General features: G+C 36.4%; 1 protein-coding gene across 1 annotated transcript in view; it reads right to left on the bottom strand.

Moving 5' to 3' along the window:
- Positions 1-22374, bottom strand: part of LOC145983694 (uncharacterized) — a 133572-nt gene that overhangs the window by 19716 nt on the left and 91482 nt on the right. The gene's annotated exons all lie outside the window — the stretch shown is intronic.

The raw sequence follows: 22374 nt of genomic DNA on the forward strand, positions 1-22374 counted from the left end.
TGTCATCATTAATATTTCATAGCAAGTTTTATAGAGGGAAATGTTGTATCCTCTTTCCATTATGAAAAAATACCTTCCTTAATGACTATGGTATGAAACTGAACGATATAAGAGGCCTCCTTCACCTTATCCCATTTCCGTGGCACGAGGTCTCTGGGCCGCTTATCGCCACCACTTTTTGAGCAGAAGCGTGCAAACCCCAAACATCAGTTTTTTTTCATGTTGATACTGATATCTGCCAGTCACAGAATGGCTGCAGATAGAATGAATAAAATTAGGACAAACACTCCTTAGAAGAAGAGTTGACGTAATAATTTGTCAAAAAAAATAGGTTGTGCCCGAGGTACTTTAACAGACAATGTCTACAACAGACACAATGTAAATAGAATATAATTTGAGAGATTTTCAATTGTATGTAGGGCCTCCCTGATGGCAAAGTGGTAGCGTTGTTGTAATGTAATGAAGGGGTCGCGGGGTTGATACTCAATGGAGGTACATAGTGGTTCGGATCCCACCTTAAAACTGTATGTCCAGTCCCGATTAGCCTTTCTGTGCTTAAAGTGGACTTAAAACACCAATTCAATCAATCGTATTTATTTCACGGCAGCTTTTTTCTACTTGTCATTTTCTTGAACCTATATTCATAGGGTGCCGCCTGATAACAGACAACTTTCACAGTGTGCACAGGACATCAAGGCAAGCAACTCTTCTCAGTCACTATTTACTTGTCTAATTCTATTTTCGATGTTACAAGCAATCGAAATATGGCATCTTCTGCCCTTAATGTATGCAATCCCATTGATAGGTTCGCAGTTGCAAATGGCATTTATTTTTACTGCCGTTTAAAATTCTGAGAGCAATATATAACATGCTATGGAAACGATATCATGCAAACAGTAAGGGTTAAAACTTAACTTTTCCTTTATAAAATGGATATCATAACACACACCTATGCTGCTTATCATATTTGGGGATGGACTAGCTTAGGCTTAGCTTAGCTCAGTGTTTCAGTTCCAAGTGCTCGCAGGTGCATAAAGTCGGAAAGTTAAAACTAGTGTAGGGGCAATAATAAGCTGGTGTCCAAGTTCCAAGAGACTTTCATTGTCATTTGTGATATTGTGACGGATTTTGTGGACAAAAGAAGATGCACACTCGGAAACAGCGAAAGGAGTCCTCCACGCCGAGTGGATCAGGCAGCAGGAAGAGCGGCGGCAGAAGGTACAACAGCAGCCACCCGTCACAGGGACCCCAGGAGGTAAGCAAGGAGTCTCTCATTGAGACGATAGAGCATTGCGTGAAAACACAAATAAATTCCGAAGTAGTGCAGAAGAGTTTAGCAGACTTAATAGTAGAGAGGGTCACAGCTGCTGTAGTTGAAGCACTTCAGCATAGCCTCAACTTCAACAGTGAAAAAGTGCACGAGTTTCAAATGCAAATCGCATCGTGCGAAAAAAATCATTGCCAATTTTAGCACTCAATTGGAAGAAAAAACTGCTGAACTGGAGCAATACCAAGGGTGCCAGTCGATCAGAATATTTGGCCTCCCTGAAAAGGACAAAGAAGATACCGACAAAATAGCGATAAAACTTTTCGAGGACCAGCTTGGATTGACAATTCAAAATGGTGGTATTTGTCGTTCGCATAGGACTGGTCAAAAATCCAACAGACCATGCCCCATAATCGTGAAGTTTAGCAGTTACAGAACAAAATCCCTGGTTATGAGGAACAAAAGCAAACTGAAGGGAACCCGTATCTCCATTCACGAAGATTTGTGCAAAGCTTGGCTGCAGCTCTTGCATGAAGCAAGTGCTGCCACTACGATCAAAGATTCTTCATCTCTACAAAGGAAGAGCTGAGGAACATGAAGTAAAATGTGCCTGTTATGCCTTGGAAACTACATGGACAATCACAATCCTTTACCGTTTTCTGGTTCATGAACATTAACCTTTCATCATATTCATTTCTCTAGAAATTATACACACATCCGTTTATTTCCACAAAATAGAGTTGAAACCTTATTTTATTTCTCGCAGATTTTTAAACTTACATATACTTTCTTCCATTTTGTCAAATTGCCTATTTCTATATTTTATAAATTGCATCTTGCATATTTGTATTTTGAATTATTTCTTTCATTTATATACACACATTATTGAAATCTACATTGTTGCCCAAATTTTGCAACCCCAAACTTATTAGTATATAGTATATATATATATATATATATATATATATATATATATATATATATATATATATATAATGGATAAAAGCAAGGAGGGCCAAAAGGGCTAAGTAAAAATCAAATAAGGTAAAAGGAAACACTCACCGGACAGTAGAAAAATTCAAAATTTTCGCTAATTTATAGCATCATCGGTGTGAGAAGAAACAGAAGACGGAACCGGAACTTCCGGTTCCGTCTTCTGTTTCTTCTCACACCGATGATGCTATAAATTAGCGAAAATTTTGAATTTTTCTACTGTCCGGTGAGTGTTTCCTTTTACCTTATTTGATTTTTATATATATATATATATATATATATATATATATATATATATATATATATATATATATATATATATATATATATATATATATATACCCCTTTGTTTTTAGTGTATTTTCTTGTTTTGGTTATTTGTACCATTACTTATACGTACCTACAGGGTGGCTCAATAAGTCACTTAACACCCTCAGTACAAGGCCACTGCGGCATGGAATGTGATAATGGCGATGACCAATCATTGTCTGGCCAAGGGGGAACCACATTGACGCCACCCACACGGTCGGCGGCCATCTTGATGTCCGCCATCTTGAATTCAACTGCGCATTATAAATGGTTGTCGCGAACAATTTACAGTGTGATGCTTCCATTGAATTAAAAGTCCTTCACAGTGACAAGGCTAATGTTTATGTTCAGAAGGAAGTTCATAAACAGAATATGCGACCCTTGTCATCTGATAACTAACTTTGGACAAAAACAGGTTCATAACATTCCCATAAGTGTTCTGGTGTTCTTCCCTATTGAAAAAACTCTGTAAAAAGTACCTTCTTCCATAAGCAAGGATGAAAAAAACGGTTTATTTAACAAATCCAAGTAGCCCTAAGCATTTAAGGTCCGTTGATGGAAAATTGACTAACCAATCGTGTTCCTCACAGCACACCACACCATTAACTTACCAACACTAACCATTCAGCTTTGATCTGTCGAAAATGGGTTATCAGATAAAAAGCATTGAATATTCTGTTTATGAACTTCCTTCTGAACATAAACATTAGCCTTGTCACTGTGAAGGACTTTTAATTCAATGGAAGCATCACACTGTAAATTGTTCGCGACAACCATTTATAATGCCCAGTTCTTCATGGATGTATCCGATTAAAATCGTGTGCAATGGCATGCGAACTTCTCTCCCTAGACGTCACTTTGATCTCGATGCATTACCGATGCGCTAAACAAATATTAAGGCATTTTTCTAACACCTCGAAAAGGAGCAAATTGGTACAAGAATTCAGTCATAACTTTTTACTGGTTAAAGATACGTCGAAAAAACCTTCACCATTGCATTTCTCGTGAAATTCTAGCCCATTTTGATATGTCGCACGACCCCCTTCCCATTTAAAATTCTGAAGTTGAATTCAAGATGGCCGCCGACCGTGTGGGTGGCGTCAATGTGGTTCCCCCTTGGCCAGGCAATGATTGGTCATCGCCATTTTCACATTCCATGCCGCAGTGGCCTTGTACTGAGGGTGTTAAGTGACTTATTGAGCCACCCTGTATGTAATCATTTCCTGCATTATTGTGTCCTACTCATATTTTTTATATTAATCATTTTTATTAGTAGAATTTTTTTCTTTTTAAAATCATATATTCATAATTACTAGGGATGTGCCGAAGCCGATTACAGATGTATGAAAATCGGCCGAAATTGACATATCGGCATCGGTATCGGAATCTGCAAAAATCCGATATTTAAACCGGTACAGATTATATTGGAGTTTTACCTTCTAATAAGTTTTATATTCTAGTTTTGTAAGATTGATTGAAAATTTGGTTATGATTCGTCATTATTGTAGAGTTTTTGTAATAAAATTATTGCAAACTCTCATTCAGAGGATCAACCTAACTATAAATCGGAAATAAAAGAGTACATTGCTGAACCAGGATCTGCTGTTGTATTGGAAATTCAAAAATGAGTATTCAAACCGGAAGCAAGTGCTGAGAAAATACTTGGGCATACCTGCTGCATCAGTATTCAGTGAGTGAGTGTTCAGTGTTGCTGAACAGATTTGCGATAAGAGAAGAAGTAGGTTACTTCCTGAAGTGCTTCCAAATCTCTTATTTCTGAAGTTGAATCTGGCAGAACAGGAATTCATTTTGCATGTCAAAGAACTGCTTGTGTACTAATGTTAAATCTCTAGATTCACATAACCTTTTGTAGATGCAAATGTACATTCACATCTCTTGAGAATATATATGTATATACATATGATATGAAATAGAAATGTACATACCAAATTTACTTTTGTCATGCAGAAAATAACATCCCATTTCTGTTTAATAATCTTATGTATCGGAATCGGTTAAATATCGGCATCGGTATCGGTTCCAAAAAATATCGGTGAGTACATCGGCATAGGTAAATTTTCAGCTTCGTCACATCCCTAATAATTACTTATATGTTCCAAACATATTGTCAATCGCTGCTCCCCAAACAGAAGCTAAGCAATGGCCTAGAGTCATTCCCCAAGAAACTGAAAGTGTGTCACTTCAACACGGAAGGTCTGCTAAATTTTTTTGACTAATTTAAATACATAATAAACAAATTAAATGTTGATATCATAGGAATTACCGAAACGTGGCTTAAACCACATATTTCGAATAACATAATTAAATAATTATGATATTATCCGTAATTACAGATGTGATAGGACTCGAGGAGGCGTTTGTTTATATATACACAAATCATTACACTGGAAAGCACTCGAAGTGCCTATTCAAAAATATAATGACATCGAAACCTTAGCTGTCAAGGTAACCATGAAAAGGTGAAGGTCGGGATATTAGTCACATACAAACCTCCTAAAGTAAGTATGCACATCTAAGTGATATTGGTGATATCATGCAATATTTTCATTTGAATTATGCTCATTACATTCTGATTGGTGATCTCAACGTAAATATGTTGAAACAAAATGAACCCGACATGCGATTCTTAAACGACATCATTGCCAAGGCTCACAGTAAGCAAATCATCACAAAGCCCACGAGGGTAACGCCAACGTCAAGGACTTTAATCTATGTTATCATCTGCTCTGATAACCTGATGGTGACTCACGTCGATCAGAATATAATGTCCGGTATATCAGACCATCACTTAACATACGCCGTGTGCAGAATCAACTGCACCAAAAAATATAACAAATTGGTTCAAGTCAGAAGCTTTAAGAACTTTAACGAAAGTGAGTTTAACAAAGACGTGGGAAATATTAATTGGGACTTAATATGCAGCAAACACGACGTAAATGAAGCCGTTTTTCTCTTGAACAGAAACATTATTGTGTTGGCTGACAAACACTTTCCAGTAAAAAATTTTTGATTATTGGATATCTGAAAAAGTAAAAGAATTTTGGAAAATACGCGATTACTTTCACCTGAAGTATGTTAACACTGGAGATCAAGATACGCTTCTCTCTTATAAATATTTTAAAAATCGTGCAAAAAAAGCAGTGAGAAACGCAAAATTCTACCATTATGACAGAGTTCTTAATGAAAAAGTTAAAAATGAGAGGGAGTTGTTACTAATAAGTTTAACCAAAAATTACCCTCAAGTGTACTCAATGCGGATGCAATAAATGACTTTTTTGTAAAGTCTGATTGTCAGCAAACAAACACGACCTAGGTTGAAAAATTAATCGAGTCATATAAAACACGGCAGACATCCGGAACCTTCAAACTGAAGAAGGTTAATGAGGCTACCGTGTTGAAAGAGGTCAAAAAACTACATTCCAATGCAAAGGGTCATGATGGCATCAGTTTAAAAATGTTGAGACTCTGCATCCCGCATTGCCTAAAGAGCCTAACTCACATCTTAAACTGCTCTCTATCGCAAGGGGTATTTCCTGAAGATTGGAAAAAGGCCATTTGACGCCCATACCGAAAACCAATGTTTCCCTTGATGTTCAAGATCTAAGACCAATAAGCGTACTACCAATTATGTCTAAAGTTATAGAACGCATAGTAAAAGAATTAGTAGACCATCTGATGTTGCATGACCACCATTCTCCACATCAATCAGGCTTCAGAAAACAGCACAGTACGGTAACTACTTTAGTTAGCGTTGTTGATGACATAGCCAAGGGGACGGATAATGGTAAAATTTCGTTCCTGGTACTCCTTGATTACACCAGGGCATTTGACTCCATAAACCACAACCTCTTGGCACAGAAATTGAAATCTATAAGCATAAAAAATAAAGAATTGTTATGGTTTCGGTCTTATCTAACGAACAGGCAACAATGTGTAAAATTAGTACATGATAATAAATCGTGAATGTCTAAATGCCTTGATATCAAACAAGGAGTACCACAAGGAAGTATTCTAGGACCTATCCTATTTTCCTTATACATCAAAGATTTTAGTGATGCACTAAAACACTGCAAATACCACCAGTATACAGATGACACACAAATATATATACAAACACCATTAAGAAACAGTGCAATGGCCCTAGAAGCATTGCAACAGGACCTCAATTCAATATCTAAATGGTCTGAATGTAATGCACTCAAATTGAATTCATCTAAATCTTACATTTTAACTTTAGGCACAATGAGTAACCTCGAAAAGTTAGAACAATTAAAACTTCCCCTCCCTACACTGAATAATTCCAAAATACAGAAAGTAGAAACAGCACACAACCTTGGCATAATATTGGACGAGAATCTACATTGGGGTCCTCATGTCACACACACAATTAAAAACTCGATAGCCAAACTGAAATCACTTTTTCCATTCAAACATATGCTAAGCAAAGAAACGAAAACTCACCTAGTCAACACACTTGTAATGCCAAAAATTGATTATGCTTCCCCCGTATTTATAAATATCAAAAATGCCCTAAATTACAAGCTACAAAAACTTCAAAACAGTTGCATAAGATTTATATTGAATGTCAAAAGAAGAGAACAGATTTCCCCGTACTTACAGGAACTTAATTGGTTAAACGTTAAGAATAGGAGAACATTTTTGGCATTGTCGTTATTGCACAGGATCCTGAACAATAAGGAACCAAGATATTTATATGATCAAATTGCTCCGTACAGGAAGAGAGGAAAACAAATGAACCTTCGTCAAAAAAACACAATTCACGATTCCTGTACACAGAACAACATTCTATGGAAATTCTTTCATAGTCACCACAATAAAATAATGGAATGACCTCCCCCACTACTGACCTCAGGGGAGCTCCACCCTGCAACACACAAATAAACCTAAAGAAGCATCTACTGTCCAAACAATAGTGGTTGGATTTGTCTTTTCTGTAATGAATGGGAATGAGGTATTGGTTGTAGTTTTAGCTGTAATAATTGTATTCTATTTGTGGTTTTAGATTTAACTCTGAACCTTCAGTACATTAATTGTTTACATTATAAGCATGAATGTTTTATTTTTTTTATAATTTTTATTCTTTCTACTGCAACAATGATGTTCAAGAAGTGTAAAGTGTCAATTGTAATATTTTTTTTGTTATTTTTAAGGTTTGTTGTAAGAATGGCCTGCAAGGCCGAAACACGGCCTCTCAATAAAGACAATATTATCATTATTTATAAGATTTGAAATTGATATTTACACTCCATAAGATGCTTAGTGTAACCTGTATCAAACTACAAATTTTATCGCTTTCTAACAGAAATAATAAATGTGAAACACTATCACATTTTCATCGCGTTTTATATTAATTTGAGCCAGTAAGCAGCCCTACATCTTTCACTAGCCGACCTCCATGGTGGGATGGTTACATAAAACACTATGAAGCCAGGGGTTCCAGGTTCGAGCCTGGGCATGAGTCTTCTTTGTGAGCAGAGGCAAAACCACAAACATGCAAATAATATTAATATAGTGGTGGTAGTGGTAGTAGTAATAGTAGCATTAAAATACGTTATTATCGTCGTAAATCATGCAAAAGGGGGTAGAAGTCTGTGCTAAAGAATTTGTGTTTGAACAAATGATTTGAAATATTTTTCCAACACGTTCAATTTCATATTAGCTAGTAATGGAAAACAAGCACACAAACTGTATTTTTGAAAGACAGAATATGCATGACGAACATTATTCTTTTTGTACATATGACACGTATAACTTCCATCTACAACATACATTTTACACATATGCAACATGGAGCAATGTAAAATAAGAAAATACATATGCAACATGTTAATACTAAATTGTGTATGTATTCAAAGTTTCTTTAATATATATGCATGACGAACATTATTCTTTTTGTACATATGACACGTATAACTTCCATCTACAACATACATTTTACACATATGCAACATGGAGCAATGTAAAATAAGAAAATACATATGCAACATGTTAATACTAAATTGTGTATGTATTCAAAGTTTCTTTAATATATATATATATATATATATTATTTAAATACATTAGGCTACATGATCAATTCCTCCGCCAAATTGTCTCTCAAATATGGGCGCTCCTTTTTCTCAAAACAATTGTTCATGCATTTAAACAGCAACAATCTGAAGTATATATCTGGCTTAACTTCTCTGTAGGGTAATTTAGAATGCATTACACAAAATAATCATATTGGGATCGAAGCGAGCAGGAAAATCTTTAGATCCAAATATTTGCATACTGAAAACAATATTTATTTAATAGGGCGCCAATAATATCACGGACGCCATGCCATTCTCTTTATTTATTTTATTTTTTTAGATCATTTTGTCTCCCAAGGCTGACTTCCGCCACCCCCTAGCTATGGTTCTGAACTTGGACTATACGAATAAGTAAATTTTATGAAATGTACTTTTATTTGTAAAAAAATTGAAATCCAAGGTGCAATTGCCCCTCTGTGCCCCCTCCCTGCAAGTGCCCTTAGCCATCTGGAAGAAAAATGTAAGAAACACTTGAAAATTTATTCCATCTCGAGTATCCATTTGTCCTGCTGTTCTTAGATTCTGCTAGTCATGTTTCTTTACTTCGACATTTGCCCCCCCTAGATTGGACTTCCGTCCAAGATTGGGGGGACAGTGCCCCTGCCCCCCTGTGGTTGCAACACTGTTGTGTTGAGTGTGAGTGTCTCTTCATCAATTTCATGTCATCTCATTGTCACGATTAGCTAGATGTGGCAGAAAAGCAACACTAAGTAACAAAAATCAAGCATCCACTCCCTCTCTCTATCACATGAATCGCTAATACCAAAAGAATAATACCAAATACTTGGGAAACAAAAAATTATGCAATTTAAACCTCATAGCAACACATCCAAGAAAAACATCCAAACACATTAGGCACCTTTAATACAAGACTACTCAAAATGTCACAACTGTTCTATATACTGAAAATTGCGAAATCATTTCAAGAAGTCTGAAACAGGAAGGGAATTCTTTCCCCCCAATCCTGATACGACATTATATGGAATCCACCTTCATAAATCACAAAATCAATAAATGTTTTTGTTATGTTGCTAGAGTAATACAGAATATAATTGTAAAGATGAGTGAGAATTCCAGGTAGGAATATGTTCTGTATTTTTCACGGGGGGGGGGGGGGGGGGCAAGGCAGGCCCCCCTGAGAGCCTGCCTTGCCCCCCCCCCCACCCTCTAGCTACGGTCCTGATAACAGGTATGAATATGAAAAGGTTTGGGCTCCCTGGTGGTGTAATGGCAATGTTGTTGCCTTGTAATCAAGGGGTTCCAGGTGCGATACCCAGTTGAGGCACATGGTGCTTTGGATCCCACTTTAAACTGTAAGTCCAGTCCTGATTAGCCTACATGTGCATAATGTGGGTTTAAAACAAGAACTCAAAGGCTTGTGACACTTTAGAAAATATTTGCTGGAAGTTATATTTAAACACCTAATTTGAAACTGACATTAGTAGTAAAAGTTCACGAATTACAAAGTTTGACTGTTTATTGCATGGCAGTAAGAAACAAAGTGACTGAGCAGCTGGATTGATCGCTGTAGACAATTTACTCTCTATAAGTTTACAACAAAGAGTGTGCAAAGGTACGAGTGTTCCTTCTTCCTATAGATGGCCATCTGCAAGAAAGCTTATTTGGCATTTCAGAGAGAGACTTGTAAAATTGCCTGGGTAGTGTAGTGAAGTGATGAGACACTTTAAAACTGATTGCATGTTTGAATGCCATACAAGATGACATATTGAAAGAGACCAAGTTGAGAATATTTCACAATTCTTGATGTAGTTTGGAGAACACCTGTGTGATGAACTTTTTAGAGTTAGCATGGTGCATAATTTATACCAAGATGATTTAGGAGCCGAGATGGTGTTTTCTGCATCTGTATTTCGAACAGATGCACTCGTCTTTGTGTGTAGCATGGTATTGTACTGGAGGTAAGGTCTAAATGTTCATTATTGGAAATGATGTATTCAATGGTGCAAGGCCAGATGTGATGTATGGAATACATTGGGAAAATACATATATTTAAGAATTATTAAAAAGTGTCAGTGATTTGAATTCAACTCATTTATAATGCTGTAGGAATTGGTGTCATTTAGATGCTCAACTTGTATTTGGAAGCTCATAATCAGAGTATAATCTTGTAATTTTGTCATAGAACAGTCAATAAAATAAATCTGCTAACTACAGTTTCACAGTATGTAAGTACTAAAGGCTGTAATTGCTGCTAATGGTATGAAACCATCACCACCTCATCAAAGTTAGACAGAAATATTCATAAATCAATCACTGTGTTTCGCTGTCACTAGGTCTATATTTTCACTTTCTCCCCTAATTACGATAAAAGTAGAGAAATGAATGTATTGAAGCACAGTGTCAAAGTTCTATTCTTATGTTTGAATACTTTGTTTCAATCGAAAAATTACAGACAATCATTTTCTTCCACTTTTTTTAAGTATTTTGTAAAAAAACATTTGTGTATTTTTCATGGAAAAGCAAGCAAAATAAAGTGATGAACTACTACAATGATACAGCATTGCATTAATAGTAATAACAAGTCAATATGCTAAAACATAATGGAAGAAGTTGCTCAATCAAATTATGAACCGCTTAAAAAATGGGTCCTTTCTCAAGAGTAAGGACATACTATAACATTAAAAGTTGTATTTAGATTAAGAATGAGCTTACTGCTTTCATTCAAGCTAAATAGGATTTTCAGCTTTTTACAAAACCTGATTTGCTGTATAAAGCAGAAAAGAAAATAACCTTTTATTTCTGAAGTTCTAATAAACATTAAACAATTATGAGGAGGTCCTTGGTAAGTCTCCTTCACCTGATTTATACTGAAAGGTCCAGATACAGGAATTTGCAGAGACTGCCCCAATTGTATTGGTGAAGATTAAAAAATGTAACTATACTTAAAGACTAACACAAGATAGAAGCTAATATAACACACTGAAAAATATTACTCACGGTTGTATAGTTCAGTCCTGTACTTTTAACTTTGTAATGATCAACACTAAAAAGGCCATATACAGTGCGTCCATTTCGATCTTCAGCCGAGAGATCGGGAGAAGCGTGGTGGGCGGCGCTGGCGGAGATGCCGACATTTGCGGCCTGTAATGCCCGCTTATTTTTATAGACATATGCAGACATTTATATAAATATTGCAAAACGAGCACTAACCTGTGTTATAATTTATCGTCTGTAATTCATCCAAGTTCTGCCCTCATATACACAAAAAAATACGCTTTAGAAACGATGTTAAGAGCCACAGATAATAAAACATTTTAATCATAGTTTTGACCAGTAATGTCCTGCTTAAGTTTATATCCTTGAAAGAGTTTTGTGCCAATGGGGATCGTTTGGAGGTTTCAAATGTGCAACACTGTATCAAGATTACGCTGTAGACGAAACCGTTAAAGTCAATGGTGTTCGTGAGCTTCCTTGCAATCCGAAATCTCCGAGCTCGAGTTTTTTGTTCCTTTCGCGACAGAGCTGTGAATATAGTGGCGAGCAGATGTAAACCAAGAGCGTGTTAATTTCATACTGTGCGCAAGAGTGTTATTATTGGTTACTTGCCGTTACTTGTTTGTGTTATTGCAATGCGTATGTGTGTTGTGTCAGTGAGAGGATTGGAATGCCAGCCGCAAGGTTCACGTTATGAGGGGGACTGATAAGTTCTCGGCCTGACCCAGAAGGACTTTAGCTACAGGCAAGAAAGTTTCAGGCTATTCAACGTATTCTCCCCGAAAGTCTACACACTTGGCACTTGGTGGATATCAGTTTGAACAACTCTTATAACACAGGTTAGTGCTCGTTTTGCAATATTTATATAAATGTCTGCATATGTCCATAAAAATAAGCGGGCATTACAGGCCGCAAATGTCAGCATCTCCGTTAGCGCTGCCTGCCACGCTTCTCCCGATCTCTCGGCTGAAGATCGAAATGGACGCACGGTATTTGAGAGCTCTCAACACTTAAAGAAGACTCACTATCAAAATCACTGAGCACTTATATTCTTCAACTTCTGGTTAGCACTTCCTCTTCATTCCTCCTGTCTGTATCCTTAAAAAGTTGTGGTAGAAGCCACCTCTCGCTGATTCATCACACTACAAGTCTTTTTGTCTTTCAAACTACGAGTTCACCATTCATGTTTTCTTTTGGGCTTGAACAATCTATGCACTTTTGTGTTTCACGGTGACGAAATCTAAAAAATGTCAACAGCTTGAACAACTGCAAACTTTTCGCATTTTTCCAGCAACGCGTGCCCGTACATCAACCACAAAGACGTGATGCTGTAACTCTCTCTCGCAGACTGTTGCAACTACCACACTCATGACAAATGCCCTTTTTATACCACTAGATATAACACATTTTTTGAGAAGAAACTTTAATCATTAGTAAACATGCATCTGAAATATTAGTTTCAGAAGTGAAATATTATTTCTCTTGTAATAGTTTTTAGATGTGAGAAAACCTTTAAATCACTCTCCTGAAAAATTGAAATACAACATTTTATGAGGGGATCGACGACATGTCATTTCAGATAATTTCTGTAAAGGTGCTGGCAAGCAGTGGTGAAGCGTGACATTTTTACGTAATCCAAACATTAGGGTCAATCTTTCCTACATTGTTAATGATAACAGTGTTTGTACATGATGTGTAAAGTACAAATGGCCAAATCCAATTTTTTTTCTACAGAATATATGATCATAAAAAAAGGATGATGAAACATCCTTAATAAATTCTACCCAAAAAAATGGAAAAATTGTTAACCTCTCCAAAATACGGATTGCCTCCGATATCTGGGTAGTAAAATTTCTGGATAGATATTTAAAATTTTCCGGAATCTTGATATATGTGGCCATTCCTGGTAAGATGTGTTAGGAAAAAGATTCTGTCTGAGTAAGTATGTCTGTCAACTCGAGAACAAATATTTTGATCAGTCCAGGGGCATAACTACGATGGGGCAGAAGGGGCGGTGCCCCAGGGCCCCAGAGGTAAAGAAGAATGTAATGAATTTCTAGACTTTCTGCTAGATTGGTCAATTTCAGGCAGATAACGGTTATGTGCAAGTCCAAATGCTGGTGGTTTTGTATTAGTGCATGTCAGAAGCAATTATGCCATAATTTCCCACTACATATTCTAAGCAAACCATGCTAGTGGGGTAAATCAGTCTACGTACAAGAAGGAACCTAACATCATGCACCTCATGCCCCTAGCATACGCAGGATTATTATTATTATTTTTTTTTTTTTTAGTAGCTGAAATTTTACAGGTGGATATTACATAGTTGTGTTGTAGAGAAGACAGGATAGCCTATGCTACACAATGTTTATTAATTATCATTTTTAACCTTCGTTTAAAAAGCTGTTCAAAGATATAAATGGTAATCGAGGATCAATTCATGGAGGGTTACATTTAGCACTTTGGTTTTACCCAAATTTTTCTTTTGAAAATCTTGATTTTTCTCAAAATTTTGTAAAGGGCTGAAGCAAGTCTCATCAGCTCTCCTCTTGCATATGCTAAGTCCTCAAGATTATTACGTTCTTCACACTAGTCATAATTTATATTTTGTTCTCAAAGATGCAGAAGGTAACCACGAAAATAACATTTTTTTTTAAACAGCTCAGAATGTGTACATTTTTTGCGAAGAGTATTCTGCGATGGAAAGAGTTAAAAACTTGGAACAGAAAATAATACAAACCCAGTTCTCAAAATGCTTAATCCAACATGATGTCCAGGAAAATAAGAAGATGTGTATGTTTTTAAAAGAAAAGTTTTGTGATGCTTTGATAGTTTTATCTTCCATAACATTAACAAGCAGAAAGCCAAACAAAATATATGATCTCTTGGCCTTCAGGGTTAAATTGAATCTTTCAGTTTCATATTTTCATTGATTGAGTTGGTGTTTCAAGTCCACTTTATGCACAGAAAGGCAAATTGGGACTGGACCTACAGTTTAAAGTGGGATCCGAACCACTGTGCCATGTGCCTCCACCGGGTATCGAAATTGATTGTTCATTGTAAAGTCCTGGAGAAGATCAATATCACTTCTGAGCACTGGCAGCAATTGGCTGCCAAAACTGAAGAGACAAGAACGGTTTACTTTTTCTTTGTAGACAAGGCCTAGCTTTGAGAGATTAAGTGACCTGGTGTGGGGCAAAATAGGCAAAAAGTGTGGCCCTAATAGCCCACCACTGCTTCAAAGTAATTTACAAGCAGAATTTCTTGGTATTATGTCTGCATATGATATGACTGAGCTTCGGAGTTCATTTGAATCACTTAACAAGGCAACAAAAGAAAATATGGGTCAAGTGGGGAATTTCAAGTGAACTACCTGACAAAAGATTCAGGAATCCTCAGGACGAAAGACTTACCAACTGAGAGAACTGGATCAAGGTAACAATATTTTACCCGATGGAATAGACACAATTTGCTCACAACTGGACAATTGTTTAAAGGCATGAAAGCAGTTGTAAGCACAGAGAAAGTGATACAACCTTCTTTTTGTTAAGTTTTGTAGACACACAGCTTCTCAACAAACCTGAAAAAACTTGCAAGAACATTTCCAAGTGTTTATTTAAAATGTTATCATAAGTTCTTTCAAACACAAAAAAGGACATAAATGATGTGAAAGAGCTGATGTCATTGTGTTACAACAGCTTCCAGTTATCCTGATGTACGAGCACCTTGTTTCATGTCCCTTACTGTCCCTGTTATAGTAGCAAAGGCGGATACCATTTTCTAAATTGAAAATTATAATAACCAATTTACGTACTATGAGTCAGGAATGCTTTAGTGGTCTTGCATTACTTTAAATTAAAAATGACGGAGAAAATAATTAATTTTAACAATTTAATTGATGTTTTGCAGAAGAAAATCAAGAAGTCTTGAGTCTAACTTTGTCAATGATAATCAATAATTTAAGCATTGTATTTAATCATTAAACTTAATTTGTTAATTATTAAAGAATGTATTGCACCTCACAGCATCTATTTTGTTAGTTCTTTTGTACAAGCTCTTATTGCTAGTCTCTAGCATTTGTCAAAAACAAATAAACGCACATGCTAAATTTACACATTTTTTTTTCTGAGAACCAGCCCCTATAGTAGCACTAACTGAGGGGCCCCACTTCAGTAGTCTGCCCAGGGACCCCGTGAGTCTCGCTACGCCTCTGGATCAGTCTTGTCATTTGTAAGCACAGTAAACACAAAACAACACGAAGTACTCAGTGCTTTGTAAAGCAAAAACATTAGTTTTCCAAAATCAATATTTGAACAGCAGGATCCAAAGAAGATTAAAAGAAGAAATACTATGAAGGAAATACAATGGATCCAGGACTGATCTTTTTCAGTTATTTCCAGCACTAACCGTGGGAAAATTTATGCTTTTACTTACATTTTTTTAAGCACCATTACTTTCATGTATTCTGTGTAAGTTGTGTTGCGATGTTCTTCAATATGGGTTTTTCTTTTTCTCTAAAAAAAAACAACAAAAAATCAAGAGTGTTGCGTGCTCTACAGTACTGGACATTCTGAGAAGTTTCATCTTGATGACGTCACAGAAACCCTGCCAATCTTGTAAACAAGGGGGCTGGAAAAAAGGTCTCTTACGACCAGATCTTCAAGAGTGGGGGAAATGCAGTAGAAGGACCTTGGATTCGCAGACCTGCTGCGATGACCTGGGCAGACTGACACCCTTGCACTCAACAGGAAATGTAGTGGGGTGGTTGGGCATGAGGGGTAGGACTGGACTCTCCTTTTGATGTGCTAAACTTAGCGAATCTCTTGCATATTTCTAGCTGTTTCATGGTGTCACGTGACTAATTTCACACAAATATGTGAATATTCAGACATTTTTTGACATCTTCTCTAATATTTAAAAAGCAATATTTTTTAAAATTTTGCTTTGTCATCGCCACATCTCCCAATGCCTTGCCTCTGCTTGCAAGAACTAGGGCTTAGCTGAAGTGTACGCTGAAATGTTTATGTGACATTAAACTTGGGTTTCTGATGGGACATGCTTATATTATTGAAATATATTATACATTATTAAAACATGGTAATTACACAAAATACTGACGATATCCCTTACAAACCATAGCACAATATAGTGTTATCGATATAAGTGCTTTGTGAGTGATTTCGTCAGGTCATCAAATGATGAATTTTCTACAGGTCACAAAAGAGACTACTACACAACATATTTTCTCTTGTGATTGAATGAAAAAATCACTGGGGTATTTCGAATGTGTAATAAACCTTATTTTTATAAATTTTCATGAAATATAACTCTACTATAGTCTGAATATCAGTGAAAGGTGCATCATAACTTAGATTGCCAATACAATTAGCAGAAACTGATGAGAATAATTGGGTGGGTAACACTTTCTCTGCCCATAGGGCCACCAGATGCCACTGGTTCCAGGTTGAAATACTAGCCTGGGCATTGGTGTTCTTTGTTAGTGTCCCTTCATCAATTTCATTACATCCATCACTCATCCTCATCGTTGTGCACAGCCAGAAGTGAAAGAAAAGTTAAGCTAATTAACAAGAATCAAAGCCAAATTAAATTTCTGCTCTAAATCATATTTATTATTTCCCTATGTAATAATGGCATAAAATCACTGGCATATGCATGGGAGAGCTGAGGGACCCACAACCACTCCTGAAATTTTGAGAATATCAACATTTTCAAATGAAACCAGTAATTAACTCTAGAAAAACCAAAAGTAGTAACTGAAAAAGTCCTTAAAATGACTGCAATTACTATTTTTGTCTTTGAACAATTTTCATAATCAAGGTTAAAAATGGTAAATGAAATATTTTATCATGTATTCCACCTTCCTCCTCCAGAATGCTGCTATGTGATATCCACCTTTACAATTCCAGGTCCATCTGAAATAATCCTGCATATCCAATGTATGAAACTATTTAAGAATAGCGATTCCATTCCAAAGCACATTTTCAAAACAAACATTTTCAAAACAAATCTATCTTTCAGTTTTAGTGAATCAAATGTTATAACAACAGTTTACAACCAATAAGGTCACACACACAAAGCTGAGTGTTGTGTCAAACTTTCAAATAATTTCTTAATTTAAAACCATAACCACACTCAATGCCACTCCTCCATGAATATTATTATTATTGTAATTTTACAGAAACATGTAACTAAAGGTCTTAAATTATGAAAATGATATTTTCCTCCACTGTATTGCTAGATCTGCAGATGTTCTACATCAAGCTTATATTTATTTTGAAAGGGTTTCGGAAACTGGCATCCTTATCTATATTACCAGATTCATAATCCATGAACAGTGGCACCATATTCAACAACACATCCCACACTGCCATTTTTGCACTAAACACACGTAATGTGATTTTTCAATTGTTGCCAGCTGTAAAGTCACTACTTCTCAACTGTGTATCCAGGAAAAGCCACAAAACTTGTGTGACATAGCAAATCAACACTGCTACTATGTTGACCAATCCTGGAAGTACCCACTGTGAATGGTTTCTTTGTTCATCCCATTCAGGGACGTTTGAGGCCTTTTAAAAATGCACTTTACCTCTCTGCAAAACCACATCAAAATTCCACCCAACTGACTGGTAACAGCTGTTCATTTTCTCATGGGAATGCAAATATTGCTTCCGAAGTTCTTTCAAAATTCTTCTCATGTGTGACTCAGTTAATACAAATTATGGAGGTGGTCATAGTGTAGATGCATGTGATACAAGTTTCAAGATAGAATTTCAGGGGTAGGGGACTGCTGGTAACACTTTGAAATATTTGAACACATATCCATTAATATTGTTGAATTCATAGGCGTAGCTATGGGATGTGCCGGGTGCTGTTTTATCAAAGAGAATTAAAGACAGATATTTCAATAAGAGAGAAAGCAAGCGGCATCTTTCTTTTCCCAGGACAAAATTATTAAAAGTAGAGATTATTTGAAACATTGAACTCACTGAGTTTATCCCCGAATCCCACCCCTCTTCCTCAATATTGGTCTAAAACTTACCTATATTTGTGGAAATATGGAAACTGGTTCTTTTCTTTACTGAACGCTCAAAATTAAAAACTGATATAATACAGAAAAACAATATGTATAACAATAACAACAATGTCACAGTAAAACATTTGCTGCCAACAATCACCTTCCCCTCCATTCTCACAATCAACTAATTATTGTATTCTTTCTGTGGGGCAGAAAGCTTATCAGTAAACATTTTGACAATGCAACTATATTGTTGGAAGTTTATTTATCAATGTCGCTGGTGGCTGGTATTTAAATATCTTTCCTGAACCGACTAGTTTACTTCTATGTAACTGTCGTTGTACTTGCTTTTTCGGATTCTGTTGCAAATTCGTCTCTCGGAATGTTCGAAGGAGCCATTATTTGATGAAAATTGCCGCTTGTGGACGTGATATTTCATTCATGAAACTTACCGTACTTTTCTTAAATAGTGAGTTTATGCTCTAAAAGAAGATGGATCGCTTTTTCGTAAAACTGAAAAGAAACGAAGGTGGTCCCGATCGAAAGCAGACAGTTGAAAGTTCAAACGCCTGTGATAGTGCCAGTTGTATTGGTATCGGTGAACTTGTAAATAACAAACCATCCTGTTTCGATGCACCTGACGATGAACAAACACCAGGTGGTCCCGATCGAAACAGTTGAAAGTTCAAGTGGTAGTGTCTGTGATAGTGCAAGTTGTAGTGGTATTGGTGAACTTGTAAATAACAAATCATCCTCTTTCAATGCTCTTGATGCTGAACAAACACCAGGTAAGCCTATTGACATATCAGTAGATCCTTGTGACCCTGTGAATGCAATACTACATAACAGAACAGAATGTGATGGAAGGGTGAAATTAGGACCGTACCAACCAAACCTGGTGGTTTTCCCTAGAAGTAGAATAGGTGGGAAAGAAAGGGATTTTCAATCTAGCTGGTTTCACAGTTACAAATGGTTGGAATATAGTACAGCTGTTGACTTTGAATTTTGTTTTTACTGCAGAGTTTTTGCTTCAAACAATGCATCAGTGAGAGAGCACCTTGATCAAGCATTCATCACACAAGGTTTTAAAAACTGGCATAGAGCAAACGAATGTTTTCGAAGTCATGAAAAATCTAAAGAACACCAGCAAAGCTTAAGTTCCTGGTCAAACTACAATAAAAATAAACCAATTGACGTCCAATTAGATGAGTGTAAGAAGGCTTTTCTTTCAAAGCAAGAACAAACAAGACTGCAAAATCAACAAATCATGGAGAGGCTAATAAACATAATTCTTTGTCTTACAAAAGGAGGCCACCCATTGAGAGGTCATACTGAGAATAAAGAAGCATACGGTAGGGGGTTATTTCTAGATGTTGTTGATTGAATTTCCAAATATGACCCCATTTTGAAAGAACACTTAGTGAACGGGCCAAAAAATTGCACTTACTTAAGTTCACAAATTCAGAATGATCAAATCTGCAGTTTGAAAAATGTTCTTGTAAGGAAGTTGAAAATGTCATAACTTGGTACAAACGTGTGCATTATAGCTGATGAAACGAGTGATTGTAGTCATCATGAACAGATGTCTATAGTTTTTCGATTTTTCATGTCATTAAACAGTTACCTGTTGAGCATTTAGTGGCTCTTCTGTAGATGCACAGACAATTTCTAATACGTTAGCACTAGTAGAGTTTGGTGTTGATTGGCAAAATGTTCTTTCAGTTTGCTTCGATGGAGCCTCAACAATGTCTGGGACACTATCTGTGGTGCAAATGAAGTGCAAAGAAAAGAACAGTTCAATATGTACGTTCACTGCTATGCTCATTGTTTGAATCTTGTACTTGTGGACTCGTGTAACTCGCGACCCGAAAATAGACTACTTTCAGATTTTTTTGGAACAATTCAATTTCTTTACTCTTTCATTGAAGGTAGTTCGTCAAGGCATGCAGTTTTTGAAAGTGTACGCCAGGAAATTGGTCTAAGTTTAAGAACACTGAAGTCTTTGTCAACAACGAGATGGGCATGCTGTGCTGAAGCTGTTTCTGCAGTGAAAAGGAACTACTCTGCAATTATTTTGGCTTTGGAAGAAATCACTCAAAACAGTCATCAGGGTGATGTGAGAGCTAAAGGGAATGGACTAAAACAACAAGTCAGATCATTTGAGTTTGTCTTTTGTCTCACAATGCTGCATCCAGTCCTACAAATGATCGTTACTCCAAAGTCCAGATGTAAATCTACTTTCGGCTGTATCTAGTGTCAGATCACTTTGCGATGCTGTGCAATCCATGAGAAATTCATCTCAATTCATGGAACTCTTCAACGAAGCTATTAAAGTCTATGATAGTCTGGAGATTTCAATTCCTCCAGTGAGGAGGTGCAAAATTGCAAAAACTCTTGACGAATCAGTCAGCTCGCAGTATTTGTATGAAACAAAGGAAGATGAGATGAGAATTTCTTGTTATTATTCTCTTTTAGACTCAGTTGCTTGTGGTTATGATGAGATATTTTATCAAGGAACTTTTGGGTTCATCAGTGCCATGGGAAATCTAGTAAAGGATGAAGAAATAGCCATCTTAGCTAGAACATTCAAATTGTCAGGTGATGAGTTGGTAGCAGAAGTAAGACTTGTGAAAGGAAAATCCTCTGTACCTAAGGGAAGTTCTTCTGTTATGCTACTCTGTACTACAGCACTTTTCTTCTATACCTGTCACAAGCTGCATGTGTGAGAGAGCTTTCTCCAAGCTTACCCAAGTTAAAAATAAATTAAGAGCAACTCAGAAGCAGGATAGATTGGAAGCCCTGCTCTTGCTATTTGTGGAACAGGAAAAAGCTTCGTCTATTGATGTAAATAAAGTTATTGATGAGTTTAAGAACATTGTACCTTTCGACAGACATCTCTTGTTATAGATGACGTGTATTTTGATGTATTTGTTTGTAACATTTATGAACATTTTGTGTGTAATTTCTATGCAATTTAATTTTTTTCCTACTACATATATTCAGAAATTTTCAACTCTGTCATTTAGTGAATTTATATTCCTTTACAAAGATCAGTGCAGTTAAAGAGCCAAGTGATTGTATTGCAAAATATGCTATTAATAAGGTACAAGAACTATTTTTTTTTTTCTTTGTACACATCCAAATATAAAGTTCTAGACACACCTATGGTTCAATTTCATCTGAATTGCTCAGAGTTGAATCTCTTGCCAATTGAATAATTCTAACCTATGTATTCTTGGTCTTGAAAATGCAGCAGTAAGCATAGGAAAATTATCAACAACTGACAATCTTCTACAAGCCTGGTGAAAGAACCAAGTTTTTCTTTTCCATGCCAACTGTGTCTCTGTTCTGGACCTGGCAGCTTTGCAGGTTGAACACTCACTTCTGTTTTTACCATCCTTTATCCTCTCCTGTTATGCTGTAAAAGCTAAGATTTTTAGTTAGAGAAAGTTTGGATATTGATTGATTGATATGATGTCTTAAGTCCACTTTATGCACAGAAAGGATAATTGGGCTGGACCTACAGTTTAAAGTGGGATCAAATCCACCATGTGCCACCACCACCACCGGGTATTGAACTCAGGGCCCATTGATTACAAGGCGATGATGTTACCACTGTGCCATTGGGGAGGCCTGAAAGAAAGTTTGGTTAGGAACAGAAGAAAGACTAGCTAAGATGTGGCCTTCAAATGTAGTGATTC

Source organism: Lepisma saccharinum, chromosome 2 (assembly GCF_977018435.1).
Source record: "Lepisma saccharinum chromosome 2, izLepSacc3.1, whole genome shotgun sequence".
In the NCBI taxonomy this organism is placed as follows: Eukaryota; Metazoa; Arthropoda; class Insecta; order Zygentoma; family Lepismatidae; genus Lepisma; species Lepisma saccharinum.